Source organism: Rhinatrema bivittatum, chromosome 2 (assembly GCF_901001135.1).
Source record: "Rhinatrema bivittatum chromosome 2, aRhiBiv1.1, whole genome shotgun sequence".
NCBI classification, from domain to species: Eukaryota; Metazoa; Chordata; class Amphibia; order Gymnophiona; family Rhinatrematidae; genus Rhinatrema; species Rhinatrema bivittatum.
In genome coordinates, this window is record NC_042616.1 from 100,743,664 (window position 1) to 100,756,606 (window position 12,943).

Below are 12,943 nucleotides of genomic sequence, written 5' to 3' on the forward strand. Positions count from 1 at the left end.
CACTAGAGGGAGACCTGCACTACAAACGAGAACATGCATCTAGCTATACACAATGCTGTTGTTTTTCCTATCCTTTTCTACCCATTTTTGGGTGTTAAGGGTTGGATGATCATGGCCCCACCATAGAGTCTGTGACTTATTTTGACAGAATATTATAAAGGCTTTCTATTGCCTTTTCTAGCCAGCCCAAAACATCTGGTCTTCCCCCATCTAGGTACTAGCCAGACAATGCTGCTTAGCATTATGTGGGTGGGGGGTGGAGGATGGGGTGTGCTAATGAGTTTGGAGTCTCCCAATATTCCAGTTGCTTTTCTTTCTTTCCACTTACTCCCTTACGCAAAGATGCCAGCTTCATATACTGCACTCGCTGTACAGCAGTCATACTCCTACAGATTGTAATAACTCATCATTTTGTAATAATCTTCAGCTGAACTAACACCTGAGTAGTGCAGTTCTCTTTACCTGCCCCAGTAATAAGGAAGAGGAAGAACTAACGTAAAAAATGTGGTAAGAGAAAGAGGACTAGAAATGGTCCAAATACACTTGCATTTGTATGTAACAACTGATGCAGGACTTCAGTTCTCCATACTTTTGACTGTCGAGTCTTCTTTTACAGTCCTTTTAATAGCACTTAGTGGGTGTGACCATATGTCTCATCTGTAACTGAAGGCTTCCTCCATTTATAGGATTTCTTTTTCATATGTCAACCTGAAGAAAGATTTGTGGTACATTATTATTGCTATCATTTTTATTGTTATCGCTATTACTACATTATAGTGTATTATTTAAAGTCTGCTCTTATAAGTCCGATTAGTTATAAATTGTATGACACTGCCATGTAAGAGCACGTCTGTCACATGGAAAGTGAACAGGAAAATGTCCCAGGTGATTTTCTAAGCTATTATTGTACCTCTAGTTGCAGAAAACCTGAATAAATGCTGCACAGCTGCAAAGATAAACAAAAAAAGGCTCTCATTTTACTGCAGTCTTTTTTTTTTTCAGATGTCTTGCATTACAATCTAATATATGGTTATATTATCCAGGTACCGGTAGGTACCGTATTGAAAAAAAAAGTTCATAAAAATCATAGGACATTTTACAGAGTGCAAATATCAGCGTTCTTTTTTTTTCTTAATTCTGTGATCGCAATCCAGGGACCGATGGAGGACTGCTAGTACTCAGACAAGCCTGCGCTGTTTTAGATCATGACCTCAGACTCATGATATTTTTAGCGATCTATAATGTAAATTTTTCTACTGGATACTAGTAAAACCAATTAATATATACCTTGAATTTGGTTGCAATGTAATTGTATTATGTATGGCCAATAACAAGAAAAATAATTGTAAGAAGAAATTCAGCTTGGCCACTATTATAAGTACAGAATCTCCTAGCTGATAATTCAACAGGTAAAAGTATGAGTAGTATACACACATCATTAAAAATGTGACTTAGAAAGAGAGAGGGAGTGATAGCTTGAGAGCCTACAGATAACTGGCCCTGCCCATTTTCCTCCCTTCTCCTAAACAAGCTCACGATTAGCATCTACATACTCCAAGCTAAATATTTTAGTAAAAATTGTGATTTTAATTTTGTGTATCGTATTAAAAAAAATGTACATGCTGGTAGATATTTATATCCCATAGTATAGATTTTCTCTCATGATCTACATGGGCCATGCCTGCTACTTATTGGGGGTACATGTTTTATCTGCCCATGGTTACAAAGTCCGCGGGTCCTTTTATGCATGGGGTTTTCAATGGTCTTCAAATGGAAAGCACAAGCCTACGTCTCCTTGGAAAACTTTCCTGGAAAAAAACCATCTACTGCCATTTGCACCCTTCTTTCTCTGTGGATACTCTTTTCCCTGGAAAATAATACATGTAGATATGAAATTGCCATATACGCGTGTTATTTCCTTCCCTGCCATTCACCATCCCTCTGCCCCTCATCTCACCTGCCTGCAGGTACACGCGTCTCTGGTCCCTCTGTGTGCTTTCAAGGGGCTAAATGGCTTGGCAATTTTCAGAAAGCCAATTCACCCAGATAAAGGATTTTTCAAAATTGCCAAACCAATTGCATTGCTGCAAAGTCTGCAGGTTACTTTTTTTGCCCATGGAATCCGCGCCAGTTCTGAAAGTTAAAGTTCAGGTAATACTTACACTTTGAAAATTGCCCTCGGGGGTACAGTATCTGCAAACATTTGCTCCTGCCTTTTTCAGGGGATGCTTTTCCCTTGGAAAATAAAGTGTGGGGATTTGAAAATGCAATCTGCACATATTATTTTCCTTCCCTGCCCTAAACATGCCAATACGCTTGCCCCCACCCCCCCACCCCAGAACACTTCCTTGTAATAATCTGCCTAAAAGTGCGCTTTCAGCCAGGTAAAGGGTGGGCAATTTTCAGATATACCTAAAAAGGCTTATTAAAATTGCCCACTATCACCTGGATTTATCAAAATGCACTCAATATTGCATGTGATAGGAAAAGGGGTGTGTTTTATGGTAATAGACTGTTTATTGCAAAGTGTGCTATCTTAGCAAAGGTATTACCACAATAACATTTTTGCACTAAGTACCACAATTGTTATAATTCCTACACAGAGAGAGAGACACACAGACCTACAGACAGACAGACACTAGCTATAAAGGCCTCATACTAGGTAGGTATATATACCTCTATAGGAGGCCCACCTATCTACAAACAGAACAGTGCACTCTTGTGAAGATTTGATGACCTTCGGAGTGAGGAAACTCACCCAAAGATGAGATTAGTACAATGTTCTCTCAACCTAGCATGATGGACTCTCTACCTGGGTAACATCAAGCTAGGTTGAGAGAACATTGTACAAATTTCATCTTTGGGTGAGTTTCCTCACTCTGAAGGTCATCAAATCTTCACAAGAGACCACTGTTCTGTTCGTACATCTCACTTTGAATGTCAAAGTGGCCCCTAACCCCTACACTAATACCTAAACCTCACCTCGAGTAGCTAGGTGGGCCTCCTATAGAGGTGTAAATACCTACCTAGTATGAAGGCCTTACAGCTACTCTCTCTCTCTCTCTCTCTCTCTCTCTCTCTCTCTCTCTCTCTCTCTCTCTCTCTCTCTCTCTCTCTCTCTCTCTCTCTCTCTCTCTCTCTCTCTCTCTCTCTCTCTCAAAATGCTATTTGCAAAAACATCACAAAGTGCAATAAAGCCATATCACATGGCTTAACAAAAATGAAAAAGGTGTAGTTAAAGCTGTGCAATACGGCTTTGCATTTTGCAAAACCAGCCCACTTGGCCAGAAATCCCACCCCAAACTCTTCCTAATTTGATTCACACCGTGCATTATGGTGTTTTCCCATGCAAAAATGCCATATAGCATTTTGATAAATGACCCCCTATTTGTGTTAAATGTAGGGAAATGATTGCATTACAGAAATATCTTTATTTCACTCATTATTAGAGATTAAATTGCTTGTAGTTGTGCTAGTCATGAAGGAGACTCATTCCTAGTCTGGGAAACAAAACATAAAACAATTCATTTCATATGCACATTTGAAGATTATGGGCCCTATTCCGAAAGGACGTTTCCCCATTCTGTGCATATGGGAAAAAAAAATCTTTATTGAATAAGGCCCTTTGTGTCACTGAATTCGGAGCTTTAATGTTGCTTTTCTGTGTGCTATTTTATCCATGTTATTTTTGCTTTCGGTATATTTCTGTGTATTAAAGGTGCATGCTTTCTTTATGTTTCTGATATTTGTACATTCTGCATGCTTCTTTGTGTGTTTCTTTCTGTTATGTGTGCTATCTATACGTGCCTATATATTAAATTCTGTATATTTCTAACTGTGTTTTCTGTGCATGTCTGCTTATTAGTTTCTGTATATGTCTATCTGTGTTTTGTGTGCGTGTCTGTATATTAATGTTTGTACATTTTTATCTTTGCTTTCTGTCTTTTTATTTGTATATTAGTTTCTGTATCATTCTCTCTGTGCTTTCTGTGTGTGTATATTAGTTTTATATTTGTAACTGTGCTTTCTGAGCCTGTTTGTATATTGCTTTCTATATATTTCTATCAGTGCTTTCTGTGTTTGTATTTGCCTATAGTTTCTGTATATTTGTATGTCTACTTTCTCTGTATCTGTATCTATCTGTGCTTTCTGTGGATGCCTATATATTAGTTTCTATATATTTCTGTCTGTGTTTTTCTGTGCATGTCTGCATATTAGTTTCTGTATATTTGTATGTATGCTTTCTCTGTATCTGTATCTATCTGTGCTTTCTGAACATGTCTGTATATTAGTTTCTTTATATTTGTATCTGTGCTCTCTGTGCATGTCTGTATAATAGTTTCTATATATGTAGAAATAAAGATCAACAAACAAGTTGCAGGTTATACTTTTTTACTGGACTAAGTAGATTTGTGACTAGGAGGCCAATATATTAACCTGCTGATTTTTTCTGCAAATTGGTTGTGCTAAATTTTTCTTGTGATAAAATATGCATGAAATTTCAGATCTTATTGCAAAACAACCTTAACCCCACCTTCCTGAGATGTAGCTGTTATATTAAAAAATTTGGCTTCTGTGCATTTTTTTCATGCAAAATTTATTTATTTATTATTTGGCATTTTTATATACCGATATTCTTGTAACAAGTTACAAATCACCTCGGTTAAATTTATGTGAATGTACGGTAGCTAATAAATTGCTTTACATAATTGTGCAGCTCATGAGGCAGTTTTGGACAGATTTTGCATTGCAGTTCACAAAAATTTCATATGAAAAATGAGAAAATTATTGGGTCATTTTGCGTTAAGGCCCTAACGTGTGCAGTAAATAATGCAATAGAGTAAAGCCAGAAATAACTGCACTTTTTTCCTGTGCCTGCAAAGGTTTTTATCGCAAATGCTGTTCGGGCAAGGAGAGAGAGAGAGAGAGAGAGAGAGAGAGAGAGACACCAATATGTAACTTTACTATTTATACCACTGTAAAAGGGGGCACGTTTAACTCTCTCTCTCTCTCTTTCTCTCCCCTTGCCTGAACAGCATTTGCGATAAAAACCTTTTGGTCGGTAACGTACCTGCAGTGGATTAATCAGCATGCCAGGCGAAAATTTGCAGTGGTGCGATAAATTTACCACAGCTTGCGGAAATTACCTGTGCGATGCGCGAGCAGAGAAATTAGCCTAACCATGCCACCTTTTTTTTATTGCGGGCGCTATTTTGGCTATATTTATAGCTTTTTGATGATTCTAGGTCTATATGTGCTATTTTTCACAATTGGCCTTTTGCGTGTTTTTTGCCTTTTTTTCCCCACACGAAAATACATTTGTGAACCACAGCACAGTTGAATTACATCTGCCCTCAGCTTTGGGAAGCTAAATGCCCTTCATCATGTCAGAGCAGAATGAGCTAATAGGATGTTGCCCAAATATATAAAAATTACAGGTTGCATTAAAGTAGCAATGTGGTGGTGTTTGGTTTAAGATTTGTAAAGAGCTGTAAAGCAAAAGAATGGACAGGAGGGAGTGAGGGTGTGTGAAGGCAGGGCGATATGTCTTCAGAAGGGTAAGAAATTTCTAGGAGATGAAGAGAAGAAGTTAAATTTATACGAGAGAACTATGTGTGGCAATTACTGAGGAAACCATATGCTCCTTTGATGGCTGGGCCACACTCTTTAGTGAGTAGGGATCCTTCTCTGCCTGCACCTGACCCCTCCACAGGTGTGGGGGATGGGAGAAGGTCGCCCTCTGGTGGGGTGCTAGAGTAATGGTAGGGGAAGGGAGAACAGAATAAGGGAGGCCTCCGAAGGTTTGAGTGAGGCCTGACTGCCATAGGAGGAGACACTGCAGGATTGCTGTGTGGCAGCTTACCCAGTGTGGATCTCCTCTGCTATTTCATTGATCTAGCAAGACAACCCAGGTTCGAGACACACATTGAGCAACATGTTGGAAGCAGTCACAAAGAAACCCAATAGTACCTCCCAGGGATTAGAGTAGAGACAGGCAGGCTTGAGCACCCAAAATTAGATTTCCTTGTCAGGCATCTAATAAACAGCTGCAGATACCAATATCCAACCCCACAGTATATGACTTGTTTGATGTGTAATTTGCTGTGTTACAGGTATGGATGGGTGGGGGAAGGCAGTTTGACCAGGTGCCACTGTTACTACAAATAACATGTGTAACTATGTTAGCAAATTTTTGCACACAATATTTGCTAGTTTTCAGTGCATAATTTTGCACCTGTAAATGCAGACTCTAAATGTATCAAAATCGCTAATGAGGTGAAGAATCATGCAAACTAGCTCATTAGCAATTTTTGCAAAATTAAATTTCATATGGAAAATTGCACAAATTTCTAATTTTCTGTGAAACCTATATCTCCAGTAGGTATAGTTAGGGACATCAACTGGTTCCAGATTTTCAGGACAGGTTGATCCAGTCCTGGCTTTACCCCACTGCATGTAGGGACCTATATTTATTTATTTATTTATTTATTTAGAGTTTTTCTATACCGGCATTCGTGATTAGAAACCACATCATGCCGGTTTACATACAAATTTACCTATTGCATTTTCTAAGAAAAGCAAGACAAGTCTCTGTGTGCAGGACCAGATCAGCTGGTTCTGAATATCTGGAGCCAGTTGGCAATCCTAGGTATAGCTAAAAGCTTGTTTTGCATAAAGTTTGCGATTTCATGCTGACTTTCTCATTTCTATAATATTAATAATGAACCATACCATAACAGCCTATGTTAGCAAATAACTTCGCTGCTTAGTATATCAGTCTCTTTATGTTTGTTTCCAGGTGATTATTTTAATTTCTAAGGTAATTTTTAAGTTCTCTTTTAATATCCTGATCATCGATACGATGGTCTGTCCTGGAAAAATGTTTCCCCTTTCAAAGTGCCATCTCTGTGATGTGTTATCTTGTATCTGTGGAGGTTTATCCTTGTCTTTTAACTTCTGATATCTTTTACCAGTTTAGTGTGGCAAGGCCCCTCTATCCCCGGCTTGGCCACCAGATGTCACTGTCCCTGTACGGAACATCCATCCCCCTCAGTCCTTGCCACCTGGAGGGCTGTGGTTGGATGCCTCAGTACTTTTTAGCCCAGCCATTTTAGGGAACTTTGCGATCAGTTTGAGGAAGCCTTTGAACAGTAAGGATGTTAAAGTCTTACACTCTGGTGAGGCCTCCCAGCTTCACCCTGATGGAGTTTCATTTAGACGTGACACCTCATCGTGCACTCCCTGCCAGAGGGTCCTTCTCCCACTAATTTACAGAAGAGATACATTTTTATGCCTGATACTCTCTTGGGGCGACAGGGTGCTCACCAGAAGACCAAAGACCTGTGAGCCCACCTAAAACCCTGTGAGCAAGCACCAGTGATGGATTCGGCTGTGAGAGACAGTGAGGGCAGAAGATGTATCCAGTTTAAATTTTAGAATTATTTCGTGAACCTGAAGAACGTTGAGAGGTTTTGGATTCCCCCCTCCCCACTGGGATTGAAGTGCTGAGGTAGCCTAATCCCACTTGACTTTTCATCATGAGAAGTCCCCCCAGAAATATCACGTAACGATGAAGGAACAAGATTGGGAGGTCCCCACCTGGCTCTCCATACTATGAGCCCAGGATGGGCTGGGTGTCCAAGGAGAAGATGACTTAAGGTAAGACTTATTGCTGTGAAGTTGGGGACCCCCTCCACTAGGTGACCTTGACACATTAAATATCACCATGGGGCTCCACCCAGATGCCTAAATAAAATGATACCTCCCTACATAGAGATTCTCTTGTACCAACAGTTAGATGTAACTTCACTCTTTTGGACAGATGGACTTAAAATGAAATTTACTGATTGGTAATCATTAAATTAACACCCAGACCCTGGTGCTTTCTGATTTGTCTCAGCATCTCACCCCATAGGATGCACCTACAGTCTACATTTTATGCATTGGATAATACAGAGTATACTGCATTAGCAGAAGAGCTTCTTCTGCATTCTGTGTATTTTTATATATTAGTTTCTGTTTACAACCTCTGCTTTCTTGTTTCTGTATACTGGTAACTAAAGGGAGGTAAAACACAATAAGTAGATAAAAACAAAGAAAATTGTGAATCAAATGAAAGGCCAAAGAGAGCCTCTGTATTCATATTTATTTATTTATCTATGTATATATTGATTTATTTATAAAATGCATATACCCCAGAATCTGTCAAACAATAATTACAGTGAATAAGCACTGGAACAGGACCTGAGATTGTATTGACCTTTTATACATTTTATTCTCTCCACTTCATTGCTGAGAACACATTCACAACTATCCAAGGACATTTTCCCTTATTTTATAGGGAGGAGCGAGGAGGAATAGCCTAGTAATTAGAGCAGTGGGCTACAAACCAGGAGACCAGCGTTCGAGCCCCGCTGTCACTCCTTGTGACCTTGGGCAAGTCACTTTACCCTCATTTGCCTCAGGTACAAAGTTAGATTGTAAGCCCTCTGGGGATAGGGAAATACCTACAGTACCTGAATGTAAACTGATGTGATATCTCAGACTGAATGTCGGTATATAAAAATAATAATAATCTACCTCCTACACACTGTTCCCAGTATACAGGGAGGATAACTTTCAAACAACTGTGTGTGGCAGCATATAAGTGATTATATACAGCAGTGTGTAGTTTTACCATAGTATTTTATAACCCGCGTATGTGACATACACAGATTTTATAAAATATGTAGATCTCTATTCGAGTGTATGTATGCATGTATGTAGGTTTGTGCCAAACATATACAATGCGTTGAAAGAATGTATAATCAATGAATTTCACATATGTACTTTTTCTACCTATTTTAAAAATATACGTGTGAATACTTTATATGTGAAAATAAAGTGGGATTTACATTTATTGGGATTTTCGCACATAAGTCTTGTATTTTAAAACATACACACGTCAAGTAAATTACCAGTTTTACCAATTAGACAACCAGTTCACCCAGTCCTTCTCCAGATCAATGAGACCCTCCAGGTTCTTCAGCCTGAACTCTCCCCCAGTTCACCCAGACCTCCCACCCAGCCAGTATTAGTCAATAAACAGCTTTAACATTACTTATACCACATAAATATCAGGTGTAAAATTATGTGAGTAAGGGCCTCATTTTCCAAACGTATTGCAAGCGGTAAGGGACGTTTTGCACGCGAAATGTCCCTTTTCACGTGCGATACCAAAATGGGGGCGGAGGCAGCCCCGGAAGAGGAGGAGTCGGGGCGTCACCGGGGCCGTCTCTGCGACGACGGCGCGCACAGCGAAAAGGTAGGTGCCTTTTCGCTGCCTATTTCGCTCCCAATAGCTTCACCTCCTATGGTGGTGCTATTGGGTGCGAAACCGGCAGCGATTGCACCATGACGGTACGATCGCTGCCGGCTAGCGCAGGCCCGCCCCCCATTTCGGCCCCCCGCCCCTCATCTTCTAAAGTATCACAGGCCTGCGATACTTTAGAAAATGAGGCCCTAAGTCAGTAAATCTATGTGCTTGTCTTTTAAAATAGCAATTTGCACACGTAAATATTGGCTCCACCCTGAAAAGCTTCTAGACTGCCTCTTTTTATGCTTACTTTTTACTTTATAAAATACATGCTATTTTTTACACCCATGACTTTTTGAAAATTCACTCCTTAGCAGGTAGTTTTCAAAAGGATTTATGAGCTTAAAAGTGGGTTTTATGTGCATAGACGCATATTATGCATATAAGTGGGCTTTTCAAAATTGGTACAATATATGCTATTGAATTGTAAATTGGTATTTTGGGGTAGATTTTAAAAGGGATACGCGCGCATAAGTTATGAGCATAACCCTTTTAAAACCCTCCCTGCGTGCGCCAAGCCTATTTTGCATAGGCTCGGTGGCACGCGCAAGCCCCGGGACGTGTGTAAGTTCCGGGGCTTCACTAGGGGGCGTGTCGGGGCGGCGCGACGTTCGGGGCGTTCCGAGGGGCGTGTCGGAGGGCATGGTGCCGAGGCCTCCGGAACAGCCCCCGGGTCGGGTGATGGCACGCCAGCAGTCCACTGGCACGTGCAAGTTATGCCTGCCTCTGGCAGGCGTAACTTTGTCAACAAAGGTAGAGGGGTATAGATAGGGCTGGGGGGGTGGTGGGTTAGGTAGGGGAGGGAGGGGAAGGTGGGAGGAGGCTGAAGGAAAGTTCCTTCCGAGGCCGCTCCGATTTCGGAGCGGCCTCGGAGGGAACGGGCAGCGCGCGCAGGGCTCGGCGCACGCAAGTTGACAAATGTGCAGCCCCTTGCTCGTGCCGATTTTATAAGATACGCGCAGCTATGCGCGTATCTTATAAAATCCGGCGTACTTTTGTTTGTGCCTGGTGCGCGAACAAAAGTATGCGCCGGTGCACTTTTAGAAAATCTACCCCTATGTGCTTAAGTGCACTTAGGGAGGATAACTTTTAAACAATTGCATGTGAACCCATATGCATGCAACTTCAACATTAATGTTATGCGTGGATATTTTATTACATTTGCATGGTTTTTAGTTTACATGTAAATTTGCATGTTCTATCCATATGGATGTTTCCATGACACACAACTTCTGGTTCTTCAGGGAAGTGATTTTCAGCAATACCAGGACCCACAAGACAGCCAAACCACCATCAGGAACGTCACTCACCTGGCATCCCTTCTGATGGAGCATAAGTGGGACCACTTCCCCATCCCTGGGGTGTGCCACAACCTATGCTACAACAAAGTGACTTTGCATCTCTTTAGACACATCTTTAATTGTGGAGCTTCCTACCCACAATGTAAAGAAAATGTGGGTGGGGATAAGTTAGGGTGTGCATGGGGGGCTCTGTATGGGTGTGGGTGTAGGTTAGAGTGTGCATGGGGATAACTATGAGTCTCTAGGGATGTAGGGGTAGGGATGGAGGCAGGTTAGGGTGTGCATGGGGGGCTCTGTATGGGTGTGGGTGTAGGTTAGAGTGTACATGGGGATAACTATGAGTCTCTAGGGATGTGTGTATGGGGAGTTAATAGGATAGCCTCAATGTGGCCTATAGTATGTCTGGATACTGTATCAGATGTACATTCCATTAAGAGCATGATTTTTGTACATGTGTTGGCAATATTATTCACAAGAGTGGCATAGTTTCCAAAGATCACCAGGGATGACAAACTAATAGTTACAAGTAAAATAAAGGTGCAGTTTGAGCTAAATTTTCTTATGGAACCAGTTATAGATTTCCTGGTGGTCCCAATAACGGAGGAAACCTAAGGTCTCCTTTTAGAAGGGAGAGATTTGGCTCTGTCATATTTTTCCTGTTACTTGCCAAAGCTATGTGCTTTATGGAAAGGGATATTCCCATAGGCTTGCTGCCTAGCTTGCACCCTCATGAAAAGCAGTACAATGGAGTGGAGTGTCCCTGTTCTGGGGTATTTTTGGGATCGGTGGCAATACACCACTTCTAGGTGCATTAAGGAAGTGCAAAGAGCCATGATAATCATGTTAGATGTCACATTAACAGCTACAGTACACACTCAACTTTGTAATCCTATTTCTTTCTATAGATTGAGGACCTGAAGAAGAAGTCCCAGAAGCTGAACCAGAAGCGACAAAGGTGGTTGGACAGGCTGAGAACCAGCTGGGAATGAGACAGAGTTAAGTTCCTGATATGGCCATCAGGGAGATTTTCACAAGGTGGGTCAATGTCCTCTTTCCATCACTGGCAACAGAATTGGCCAGCCGCTCAGCAAGACCCTGTCTCTGCCTTGAATTTAAACAAATCCTCATGCAAACATACTTACATCTTTGCATTTATCTGTGACATGGCCAGAACTGTCATGAAGCGTTACCTGAAACGTTCCCTCAGGCCTTGCTGGAAACCCTTTAGGGTGTTCGCATACGAACATAAGAAATTGCCATCAAGCCCAGCATCCTGTTTCCAACAGAGGCCAAACCAGGCCACAAGAACCTGGCAAGTACCCAAACACTAAGAAGATTCCATGCAACTGATGCCAGTAATAGCAGAGGCTATTTCCTAAGTCAACTTGATTAAAAGCAGTTAGTGGACTTCTCCAAGAACTTATCCAAATCTTTTTTAAACCCAGCTACACTAACTGCACTAACCACATCCTCTGGCAACAAATTCCAGAGCTTAATTGCGCATTGAGTGAAAAGAACTTTCTCTAATTAATCAAATGTGCTACTTGCTGACTTCATGGAGTGCCCCCTAATCCTTCTATTATCCGAAATTGTAAATAACTGATTCACATCTACTCGTTCAAGACCTCTCATTATTTTAAACACCTCTATTATATCCCCCCTCAGCTGTCTCTTCTCCAAGCTGAACAACCCTAATCTCTTCAGCCTTTCCTCATATGGGAGCTGTTCCATCCCCTTTATCATTTTAGTTGCCCTTTTCTTACCTTCTCCATCGCAACTATATCTTTTTTGAGATGCGGCGACCAGAATTGTACACAGTATTCAAGGTACGGTCTCACCATGGAGCAATACAGAGGCATTATGACATTTTCTGATTTATTAACCATTCCCTTCCTAATAATTCCTAACATTCTGTTTGCTTTTTTGACTGCTGCAGCACACTGAGCCGACGATTTCAAAGAATTATCCACAATGATACCTAGATCTTTTTCCTGGGTGGTAGCTCCTAATATGGAACCTAACATCGTATAACTAGAGCAAGGGTTATTTTTCACTATATGCAAAACCTTGCACTTGTCCACATTAAATTTCATCTGCCATTTGAATGCCCAATCTTCCAGTCTAGCAAGGTCCTCCTGCAATGTATCACAATCCGTTTGTGATTTAACTATTCTGAATAATTTTGTATCATCTGCAAATTTGATAACCTCACTCATCGTATTCCTTTCCAGATCATTTATAAATATATTGAAAAGCACCATTCCAAGTATAGATCCCTGAGGTACTC